This window comes from Ranitomeya variabilis, chromosome 4 (genome assembly GCF_051348905.1).
Source record: "Ranitomeya variabilis isolate aRanVar5 chromosome 4, aRanVar5.hap1, whole genome shotgun sequence".
Lineage (NCBI taxonomy): Eukaryota > Metazoa > Chordata > Amphibia > Anura > Dendrobatidae > Ranitomeya > Ranitomeya variabilis.
The window spans coordinates 585,472,437-585,484,764 of record NC_135235.1 but is presented as its reverse complement, the minus strand read 5'-3'; the positions used below and the strand labels follow the sequence as shown (position 1 = coordinate 585,484,764).

General features: G+C 49.4%; 1 non-coding gene across 1 annotated transcript; it reads right to left on the bottom strand.

Moving 5' to 3' along the window:
* Positions 1-2,039: 2,039 nt before the first annotated feature.
* Positions 2,040-2,143, bottom strand: LOC143770834 (U6 spliceosomal RNA). The gene has a single exon (XR_013214747.1). It is a non-coding gene; the product is annotated as a U6 spliceosomal RNA (small nuclear RNA).
* Between the last annotated feature and the right edge of the window lie 10,185 nt (positions 2,144-12,328).

Below are 12,328 nucleotides of genomic sequence, written 5' to 3'. Positions count from 1 at the left end.
TCCCAAACGTAACACTAATCCCAACCCTAATCCAAACCCTAACCCTAATCCCAACTCTAACCCTAACTTTAGCCCCAACCCTAACTTTAGCCCCAACCCTAACCATAACTTTAGCCCCCGTCGTCACAAAAAAAGTTAAATGTAACCTTTTTTTTGTACGTCGCGTCCGCCATTTCCGCGCATGCGTGGCCGTAACTCTGCCCCCTCCTCCCCAGGACATAGACTGGGCAGCGGATGCGTTGAAAAACTGCATCCGCTGCCCACGTTGTGCACAATTTTCACAACGTGCGTCGGTACATCGGGCCGACGCATTGCGACCGCCCCGTACTGACGCAAGTGTGAAAGAAGCCTAAGGCTACTTTCACACTAGCGTCGTACTCGGCCCATCGCAGTGTGTCGGGCCAACGTACCGACGCTAGCGTTGTAAGCGCCGCACAACGGGTGCAGCGGATGCTGTTTTTTCAACGCATCCGCTGCCCCATTGGGAGGCGGGGGCGGAGTTCCGGCCACGCATGCGCGGTCGGAAATGGCGGACACGTCGCACAAAAAAGTTACATGTAGTTTTTTTTGTGTCGACGGTCCGCCAAAGCACGACGCATCCGTCGCACGACGGATGCGACATGTGGCAATCCGTCGCAATGCGTCGCTAATGCAAGCCAATGGAGAAAAAACGCATCCTGCAAGCACTTTTGCAGGATGCGTTTTTTCTCCAACGACGCATTGTGACGGAAGCCAAAAAACGCTAGTGTGAAAGTAGCCTAACCCTAACTCTAACCCTAACTCTCACCCTAACTCTCACCCTAACTCTCACCCTAACTCTCACCCTAACTCTCACCCTAACTCTCACCCTAACTCTCACCCTAACTCTCACCCTAACTCTCACCCTAACTCTCACCCTAACTCTCACCCTAACTCTAACCCTAACTCTAACCCTAACTCTAACCCTAACTCTAACCCTAACTCTAACCCTAACTCTAACCCTAACTCTAACCCTAGCCCCAACTTGTCTTCTCCTGCCGGCCGGCAGATGGCAGCAGATGGCGGGCGCACTGCGCATGCGCCCGCCATGATGAAAAAGCCGGCTGGCAGGAGAAGACAGAAGAGGACCCAGGGACCCCGGGTGAGTATGATAGGGTCCCCGAATCCCCCTATTTCTCTGTCCTCTGATGTGCGATCACATCAGAGGACAGAGAAATAACTGATCGCTTTTTTTTTTTTTTTTGCGGTCGCCGGTAAACTGTTAATTACCGGCGATCGCAAAGCAGGGGTCGGTGCAAACCGACCCCGATCATGTTCTTTGGGGTCTCGGCTACCCCCGGCAGCCGAGACCCCAAAGATCTTCCGGGTGCCGGGTGGCGGGCGCACTGCGCGTGCGCTCGCCATTTTTTTTTCTGGAAAAAAGATGGCGGCGCCCATGGGGAGACACGAGGAGCACCGGGGGAGGTAGGTGAGTATTGGGGGGCTATTGGGGGCCATCGGGGACCACATTTCTCTGTCCTCCGATGTGCGATCACATCGGAGGACAGAGAAATTAAACGGCAAATCGCGTTTTTTTTTTTTGTTGCGACCGCCGGTAAACGGTTAATTACCGGCGATCGCAACTCGGGGGTCGGTAAAAACCCCCCGAATCATGTTCTCTGGGGTCTCGGCTACCCTCGGCAACCGAGACCCCAGAGAAAATCCGACTCTGGGGGGCGCTATTCACTTTTTCCACAGCGCCGTTAATTAACGGCGCTGTGGATTAAGTACCCTTAGCGGCCGCCGTTAAAAGGCGTATCGGCGGTCGTTAAGGGGTTAAATAAGGCTACGTTCACATTTGCGTTCGGCGCCGCCTCATGCGCCCCTATATTTAACATGGGGGCGCATGGACATGCGTTGCACTTGAGTTTTGTGATGCATGCGTCCCTGTGGTGCATGCATCAGGGCGCAGAGGACGCAGCAAGTTGCAGTTTTTTCTGCGTCCAAAACCATGCAAAAAAGGACGCATGCGTCACAAAACGCTGCAGCGCACAAAGCAAATGTGAACGTAGCCTAAGTTGAAAAATTTGGAACGCTTCCACGATTAAGCGTGTCATCCTTGCGCAGGGGCCATGCTAATCTTCTCTGTATTGTTCCAATGTTAGTATATGTACATACTTTGTACAGTACTATAGCTGGTCTCAGCCGTTTATATGGTCCATCGGTAGCACACTGCTTAAGTTATGGAGACTTTTTTTATAACTTGTGGCAAAACTTTGTCACTGGTGAGCAGTCTATGGCTGTGCTCATAAAAATTACAAAAATAGGACGTAACTCGTAAATAATTTATATTTTATCCCAAACAAATATGCAAATGAGAAGCGCCGCAGAGCATGCTGGGAGAAGCGAGTGTAAAGCTACGGAGCCTGCTTGTTCAGCTGTAGCGGATCGCAGACAGACAGCGTGTCTGTAGGCGGAGGAATCTATTGATCACTTACCCAGAACTCCCCACTGTCCCTCAGTGCGCGGGACTGTCTCGATTTGGAGGCTTTGTCCCGCATGGGACACACAGCAGGAGAAGCAGCCGACACGCCCCTTGCGTAGGCCACGCCCTTGCTTAGGCCACGCCCCTTCCGTATGTTTCCCCAGTGTGCGGTAGTAGGTACAGCTCAGAGAGGACTTTTTGAGGTACCGAACAGCAGGGCTTAGGACACAGCTTGGGCGCCAATGTAAGCTGCAGTGGAGGAACTAATGCCTGGCTAATCCTGAGTGGGGCTGAGCAGGGTGGTGGCAGGGATGGATGGACACTCACAGCCTCCTCTGTTACTGGCCTCGGCTGCTGGGATTGCAGAGCGACGTATCAGTAGTCTGTGCAGGAGTCCACACAGTGACTGCTGGAGGAGCAGCAGCAGCTCCCTGGGAGAGGGCGACCACGCTAGGCTAATCAATGTATCGTCATCTATGGAATGAGACCGCAAATCATGGCACAATTGCTGGTACGTACTACACAATGTCAAATTACACTCGACTCCGCTCCGTACACACACGGCTCCGCTCGGTACACCTCATACACACGGCTCCGCTCCATACACCTCATACACACGGCTCCGCTCGGTACACCTCATACACACAGCTCCGCTCCATACACCTCATACACACGGCTCCGCTCGGTACACCTCATACACACACGCGGCTCCGTACACCTCATACACACGGCTCCGCTCCGCTCGGTACACCTCATACACACACACACGGCTCCGCTCGGTACACCTCATACACACGGCTCCGCTCCATACACCTCATACACACGGCTCCGCTCGGTACACCTCATACACACACGCGGCTCCGTACACCTCATACACACGGCTCCGCTCCGCTCGGTACACCTCATACACACACACGGCTCCGCTCGGTACACCTCATACACACGGCTCCGCTCGGTACACCTCATACACACACGCGGCTCCGTACACCTCATACACACGGCTCCGCTCCGCTCGGTACACCTCATACACACGGCTCCGCTCGGTACACCTCATACACACACGGGGCTCCGTACACCTCATACACACGGCTCCGCTCGGTACACCTCATACACACGGCTCCGCTCGGTACACCTCATACACACGGCTCCGCTCGGTACACCTCATACACACGGCTCCGCTCCGTACACCTCATACACACGGCTCCGCTCCGTACACCTCATACACACGGCTCCGGTCAGTACACCTCATACACACACGGCTCCGCTCCATACACCTCATACACACGGCTCCGCTCGGTACACCTCATACACACACGCGGCTCCGTACACCTCATACACACGGCTCCGCTCCGCTCGGTACACCTCATACACACGGCTCCGCTCGGTACACCTCATACACACGGCTCCGCTCGGTACACCTCATACACACACGCGGCTCCGTACACCTCATACACACGGCTCCGCTCCGTACACCTCATACACACGGCTCCGCTCCGTACACCTCATACACACGGCTCCGCTCCGTACACCTCATACACACGGCTCCGCTCCGTACACCTCATACACACACGCGGCTCCGTACACCTCATACACACGGCTCCGCTCCGTACACCTCATACACACGGCTCCGCTCGGTACACCTCATACATACACGCGGCTCCGTACACCTCATACACACGGCTCCGCTCGGTACACCTCATACACACGGCTCCGCTCGGTACACCTCATACACACACGCGGCTCCGTACACCTCATACACACGGCTCCGCTCCATACACCTCATACACACGGCTCCGCTCCATACACCTCATACACACGGCTCCGCTCGGTACACCTCATACACACACGCGGCTCCGTACACCTCATACACACGGCTCCGCTCCGCTCGGTACACCTCATACACACGGCTCCGCTCGGTACACCTCATTCACACACGCGGCTCCGTACACCTCATACACACGGCTCTGCTCCGTACACCTCATACACACGGCTCCACTCGGTACACCTCATACACACACGCGGCTCCGTACACCTCATACACACGGCTCCGCTCCGTACACCTCATACACATGGCTCCGCTCGGTACACCTCATACATACACGCGGCTCCGTACACCTCATACACACGACTCCACTCGGTACACCTCATACACACACGCGGCTCCGCTCCATACACCTCATACACGGCTCCGCTCGGTACACCTCATACACACACGGCTCCGCTCGGTACACCTCATACACACACGCGGCTCCGCTCCATACACCTCATACACACGGCTCCGCTCGGTACACCTCATACACACACGGCTCCGCTCGGTACACCTCATACACACACGCGGCTCCGCTCCGTACACCTCATACACACGGCTCCGCTCCGTACACCTCATACACACGGCTCCGCTCGGTACACCTCATACATACACACGGCTCCGCTCTGTACACCTCATACACACACGCGGCTCCGCTTCGTACACCTCATACACACGGCTCCGCTCCGTACACCTCATACACACGGCTCCGCTCTGTACACCTCATACACACACACTGCTCCGCTCAGTACACCTCATACACACACGCGGCTCCGCTCGGTACACCTCATACACACACGCGGCTCCGCTCGGTACACCTCATACACACGGCTCCGCTCTGTACACCTCATACACACGGCTCCGCTCTGTACACCTCATACACACACACTGCTCCGCTCTGTACACCTCATACACACACACAGCTCTGCTCGGTACACCTCGTACACACACAGCTCCGCTCGGTACACCTCGTACACACACGCAGCTCCGCTCGGTACACCTCATACACACGGCTCCGCTCGGTACACCTCATACACACGGCTCCGCTCTGTACACCTCATACACACACACTGCTCCGCTCTGTACACCTCATACACACACACAGCTCCGCTCGGTACACCTCATACACACACTGCTCCGCTCGGTACACCTCGTACACACACGCGGCTCCGCTCGGTACACCTATTACACACACACGCGGCTCCGCTCGGTACACCTCATACACACGCGCGGCTCCCCTGTATAGATCAGCTGACATGTGCCTGGTTCAGTGCGGGCTCAGCGTCGGAGCCTGCACTGAATCGGGGTTTATTACCTATGTTGTATTATTACTGCATGGATAATATAGGGGTTAAACAACAGCATCAGAATGGGGGGGCATATACCAAGATAAGGGATATATATTACCAGGATGGGGGATATATATACCAAGATGAAGCCCAGTATAAGGGACATATACCACTGTGCATATAGACAGACTAGCTATTGAACCCGTTCTATGCCCAGGTGGCGAGCATTTATATTGGTATCTGGTCTCCATCCTGGTATGTGCTGCTTCCATCCTGCGCCCTAATCTTGTCATTTGCTGCTGCTATCTTGGTCCCCCTTCCTGTCATGTGCTGCTCCCATCCTGCGCCCCATTCTGTCATGTGCTGCTCCCATCCTGCGCCCCATTCTGTCATGTGCTGCTCCCATCCTGAGCCCCCATCCTGTTATGTGCTCCCATCCTGTGATATGCTGCCCCCATCCTGCACTCTTTGGCCATTACACAGTATATAAAAAAAAAAATCCTATATAATAATAATCATCTTTATTTTTATATAGCGCTAACAATTCTGCAGCGCTTTACAGTTTTTTGCACACATTATCATCACTGTCCCCGATGGAGCTCACAATCTAAATAGAAGAGAAATACCAAATAATATTTGATAAGTAACCAATAGTAAATATTACCAATAGATATATACCCCCAAAAATATTTACTAAGTAAATCAATTAAATCAAATTATTTTATTATCATAAAAGGCAATATGACACAATACATAAATTAAAAATTAATATTTAATTAACCCCTTCCCGACATCTGACGTACTATCCCGTCGAGGTGGGGTGGGCCCGTATGACCACCGACGGGATAGTACGTCATATGCAATCGGCCGCGTTCACGGGGGGAGCGCGGCCGGGTGTCAGCTGCTTATCGCAGCTGACATCCGGCACTATGTGCCAGGAGCGGTCACGGACCGCCCCCGGCACATTAACCCCCGGCACACCGGGGATCCAAGATGGCCGCGGCATCCGGGTCCTGCAGGGAGGAAGGTGGCTTTCCGAGTGCCTGCTCAGAGCAGACGCTGGTAAGCCTGCAGTGCTGTAAGTCAGATCGGTGATCTGACAGAGTGCTGTGCAAACTGTCAGATCATCGATCTGTGATGTCCCCCCCCTGGGACAAAGTAAAAAAGTAAAAAAAAAATGTTCACATGTGTAAATAAAAAAAAAAAAAAAAATCCCCAAAAAATGCAAAAAAAAAAAAAAATTCCTATAAATACATTTCTTTATCTAAATAATAAAAAAAAAAACAATAAAAGTACACATATTTAGTATCGCCGCGTCCGTAGCGACCCAACCTATAAAACTGTCCCACTAGTTAACCCCTTCAGTGAACACCGTAAGAAAAAAGAGACAAAAAACAACGCTTTATTATCATACCGCCAAATAAAAAGTGGAATAACACGCGATCAAAAAGACGTATATAAATAACCATGGTACCGCTGAAAACGTCATCTTGTCCCGCAAAAAACGAGCAGCATCATCAAAGAAAAAATAAAAAAGTTATAGTCCTCAGAATAAAGCGATGCTAAAATAATTATTTTTTCTATAAAATAGTTTTTATCGTATAAAAGCGCCAAAACATACAAAAATGATATGAATGAGGTATCGCTGTAATCGTACTGACCCAAAGAATAAAACTGCTTTATCCATTTTACCAAATGCGGAATGGTATAAACGCCTCCCCCAAAAGAAATTCATGAATAGCTGGTTTTTTGGTCATTCTGCCTCACAAAAATCGGAATAAAAAGCGATCAAAAAATGTCACGTGCTCGAAAATGTTACAAATAAAAACGTCAACTCGTCCCACAAAAAACAAGACCTCACATGACTCTGTGGACCAAAATATGGAAAAATTATAGCTCTCAAAATGTTGTAGCGCAAAAAATATTTTTTGCAATAAAAAGCGTCTTTCAGTGTGTGACGGCTGCCAATCATAAAAATCCGCTAAAAAAACAGCTATAAAAGTAAATCAAACCCCCCTTCATCACCCCCTTAGTTAGCGAAAAATTAAAACATTAAAAAAATTTATTTCCATTTTCCCATTAGGGTTAGGGCTAGGGTTAGGGCTAGGGTTAAGGCTACAGTTAGGGTTGGGGCTAAAGTTAGGGTTAGAGTTTGGATTACATTTACTGTTGGGAATAGGGTTGGGATTAGGGTTAGGGGTGTGTCAGGTTAAGGGGTGTGGTTAGGGTTACCTTTGGGATTAGGGTTATGGATGTGTTTGGATTAGGGTTTCAGTTATATTTGGGGGGTTTTCACTGTTTAGGCACATCAGGGGCTCTAAAACGCGACATGGCATCCGATCTCAATTCCAGCCAATTCTACGTTGAAAAAGTAAAACAGTGCTCCTTCCCTTCCGAGCTCTCCCGGGTGCCCAAACAGGGGTTTACCCCAACATACATACTCAGGACACATTGGACAACAACTTTCTCTAGTAGCCTTCCACGACAGCCACCAGGAGGTTGTCTCCATACCCTAATGGGGGACAGGAAGCACAAGAGGTTAAAAACCCCTCCCACCTCCCATTAACCAGTGTCTTTCCTGTCCCCCATGGGGCATGGAGAGGTTACTGGTGCGCTGCAGCGGCCGGCTCTGGCAGTGTACCTTTATTTTTCTTTGTGCCGGGCTCTGATGGTCGAGCCCTCGGGCTTCCTCCTCCGATTGTGCCTCCCGTCTCCTCCGGATTCTGGGACCGCGATTCCCGGTCCTCCTGCGTCCTCTTGCGGGGATAAAGCTGGCCGGTGAGCCCACCCGGAGGCCTCCCTGAGCTCTCCGGCGTCTCCCCCTCCTGTACGCGCTGTTCGGCGACCCGGAAGTCACGTGGTGCTTCACTTCCGGGTCGGCGCTCCTGCATAGGAGCGATACAGTCCAGCGCTATGGATTACCGAACGGCGTGTTAGGCACGCTGCATCCTCGCACGCCTGCCTGGGACCGTGGAGGGGGAGGGGCGGCTAATTGCCTCGCGCTCTTCATGATAAGAAAACCTTCCGGGCAATCTCTGATTATAATAAATCTAAAAGCTCTCAACAAGTTCATAACTTACCGCAAATTCAAGATGGAGTCAGTAAAAACAGCCATTCCTCTAATAGCTCCTCATTCCTATATGGCAACAATAGACCTCAAGGATGCCTATTTCCATATTCCAATGCATCCTCGCCACAGGAAATACCTAAGATTTGCGGTCAGATTCAATAAAAAAAATCTTACATTTCCAATACAATGTTCTCCCCTTCGGGATCTCCTCGGCCCCAAGGGTGTTTTCCAGAGTCATGGCGGAAGCGGTAGCTCATATCAGGAGCCAAGACATCGCTATAGTGCCGTACTTGGACGACCTTTTAATAATTGGACCTTCCGCCGAAATTCTCAATCAGAGAATTTCCAGGACTCTAAACATCTTACACGGTTTGGGTTGGATACCCAATCTAAAGAAGTCTCAGCTATTACCATAAAAAGTGAGGAAATTCCTCGGAGTCCTTTTGGACTCAGGAAATCAAAAATCTTTCCTACCAGAGGAACATCAGATAAACCTGACATCCAAGGTATTAGACTTCAAGAAACAACGTTCTCCGACTCTGCGGACTGCAATGTCTCTTCTGGGGTCGATGACGGCCTGTATACAATCAGTACAGTGGGCTCAAAGCCACTCCAGAGTACTGCAGGCACACATCCTAGGGAATTGGAACGGAAGCCCAAATTCCCTGAACAGAAGAGTGTACACTCTTTACCAGGGAAGGTAAAAGCCTCATTAACCTGGTGGGCAATCCAATCAAATCTGCAGAAAGGAGTGGACTTGGATACAAGATCCGCTGATCACAGTGACAACGGATGCCAGTCAAAAAGGTTGGGGAGCAGTTGTCTCGCAAATCCCATCCCAGGGTCACTGGAGTCTGAAAGAAAGCTCCAATTCCTCCAACTCCAGAGAATTGATGGCAGTGGAGAGGGCCCTCCTGGCCACCAGCAGTCTCATTATAGGCCAACATGTCAGAATCTACTCAGACAATATGACGACTGTTGCGCATCTAAAACACCAGGGAAGTCCAAAGTTCAACCAATTGAGAGCAATATCAAACAGAATTTTTTGCTGGGCAGAGAAGCATCTCCTCTCACTATCAGCAATACACCTCAGGGGGTCAGTAAACATTCATGCGGATCTCCTAAGTCATCACGATTTGCATCCAGGAGAATGGAGCCTGAAGGCGGACGTTTTCAGAATGTTGACGGACAGATGGGGACTTCCCGACATAGACCTTCTAGCATCAAGCCAGAATGCACAGGTCGAGAACTATTTTTCGCTAGACCCCCAAGGACAAGTCTCAGGGAGTAGACGCCTTCGCGCATACATGGAGGTTCCATCTAGCATACGTGTTCCCTCCAATACCGTTGCTTGCGAAGACCCTCCGGAAGATCCGAGACGAGCAGGTCCAGACTATCCTAGTGGCTCCGGCATGGCCGAAGAGAAGCTGGTACCACCTCATCAGAGAACTGAAGGTGGATGGTCCAGTCTTTCTTCAATCATCAGAAGATCTACTCTGCCAGGGCCCCTTTTATCATCCGGAACCTCAAAAGTTCCAACTGGCAGCTTGGCTATTGAAGCCCAGGTACTAAGAGCTAAGGGTCTGTCAGACTCAGTAATCTCTACCTTACAGAAGTCTAGAAAACCTGTCACCAATGCCATATATGGAAAAATTTGGAATAAAGTCTCCTCGTGGTGTCATCCTCATAATCCTGACCCTTTCCATCCTAATATCTCACAAATATTAGATTTTTTACAAAGAGGATTGGAGTTGGGGCTGAAGCCAAGTACCTTAAAAGTTCAAGTTTCAGCTTTGAGCTCTGTCTTCGATCAAGACCTTGCAGGTCATCGTTGGATAAAGAGGTTTATGGTCGCAGCATCAAGGCATTGTCCAAGAAAACAAATTTTTGTACCATCATGGGACTTAAACATAGTTCTAAAGGGCCTTACGGCTCCTCCATTTGAGCCATTGTCATCTTGTTCCTCTCAGCTTCTATCCTGCAAGACGGCCTTCTTAGTGGCTATTTCTACTGCAAGACGAGTGGGGGAAATACAAGCCCTTTCAGTTAGAGAACCTTACCTTACCATAAGAGACGATTCCATTGTGTTCCGACCAGATCCATGTTTCCTTCCAAAGGTAGTGTCAGAATTTCATCGATCACAGGATATAATCCTCCCATCGTTCTGTCACAGTCCTTCAAATCCGGAAGAACACAGATTTCATACCTTGGATGTACGACGTATAGTATTGTACTATTTAGAACATACTAAATCATTCAGAATTGACACAAATCTCTTCATTCATCTTTCTGGCAAAAACAAGGGCAAGAAGGTAGCGAAGAGTACCATAGCCAACTGGATAAAAAAGGCCATTACTAAAGCATACCTAACTCAGAATATTGCTATTCCTACGGGCCTAAAAGCTCATTCCACCAGATCTACTTCTGTCTCTTGGGCTGAAAGGGCTGGAGCTTCAACAGAGCAGATTTGCAGGGCTTCAACATGGTCTTCTCTACACACCTTTACTAAGCATTATAGATTGGACTTCTGGTCCAACCGGGATCTCGCCTTTGGCCGAAAGGTTCTTCAGGCTGTGGTCCCTCCCTAAATTCAGAATTGGTTGGCATTCCTCCTGGTGGCTGTCGTGGAAGGCTACTAGAGAAAATAGAATTATTCTTACCGTTAATTCGGTTTCTAGGAGCCTTCCGCGACAGCGCTAATTCCCTCCCCATGTTCTTGGATAATTTTTTTCTGAGAACCTTAAAGGTAACCGGTGCTATGGGTTCAGTTGTAAGTCACTGGTTAATGGGAGGTGGGAGGGGTTTTTAACCTCTTGTGCTTCTTGTCCCCCATTAGGGTATAGAGACAACCTCCTGGTGGCTGTCGTGGAAGGCTCCTAGAAACCGAATTAACGGTAAGAATAATTCTATTTTTCGGGTCCAATTTCTCCTGTTACCCTTGGGAAAATACAAAACTGGAAGCTAAAACATAATTTTTGTGGAAAAAAAAAAAGATTTTTTATTTTCACGGCTCTGCGTTATAAACTGTAGTGAAACACTTGGGGGTTCAAAGTTCTCACAACACATCTAGATAAGTTCCTTGGGAGGTCTAGTTTCCAATATGGGGTCACTTGTGGGGGGTTTCTACTGTTTAGGTACATTAGGGGCTCTCCAAACGCAACATGGCGTCCCATCTCAATTCCAGTCAATTTTGCATTGAAAAGTCAAATGGCGCTCCTTCGCTTCCGAGCTCTACCATGCGCCCAAACAGTGGTTTACCCCCACATATGGGGTATCGGCGTACTCAGGACAAATTGTATAACAACTTTTGCGGTCCATTTTCTCCTGTTACCCTTGGTAAAATAAAACCAATTGGAGCTGAAGTAAATTTTTTGTGAAAAAAAGTTAAATGTTCATTTTTATTTAAACATTCCAAAAATTCCTGTGAAACACCTGAAGGGTTAATAAACTTCTTGAATGTGGTTTTGAGCACCTTGAGGGGTGCAGTTTTTAGAATGGTGTGACACTTGGGTATTTTCTATCATATAGACCCCTCAAAATGACTTCAAATGAGATGTGGTCCCTAAAAAAAATGGTGTTGTAAAAATGAGAAATTTCTGGTCAACTTTTAACCCTTATAACTCCCTAACAAAAATTTTGGGTTCCAAAATTGTGCTCATGTAAAGTAGACATGTGGGAAATGTTACTTATTAAGTATTTTGTGTGACATATCTCTGTGA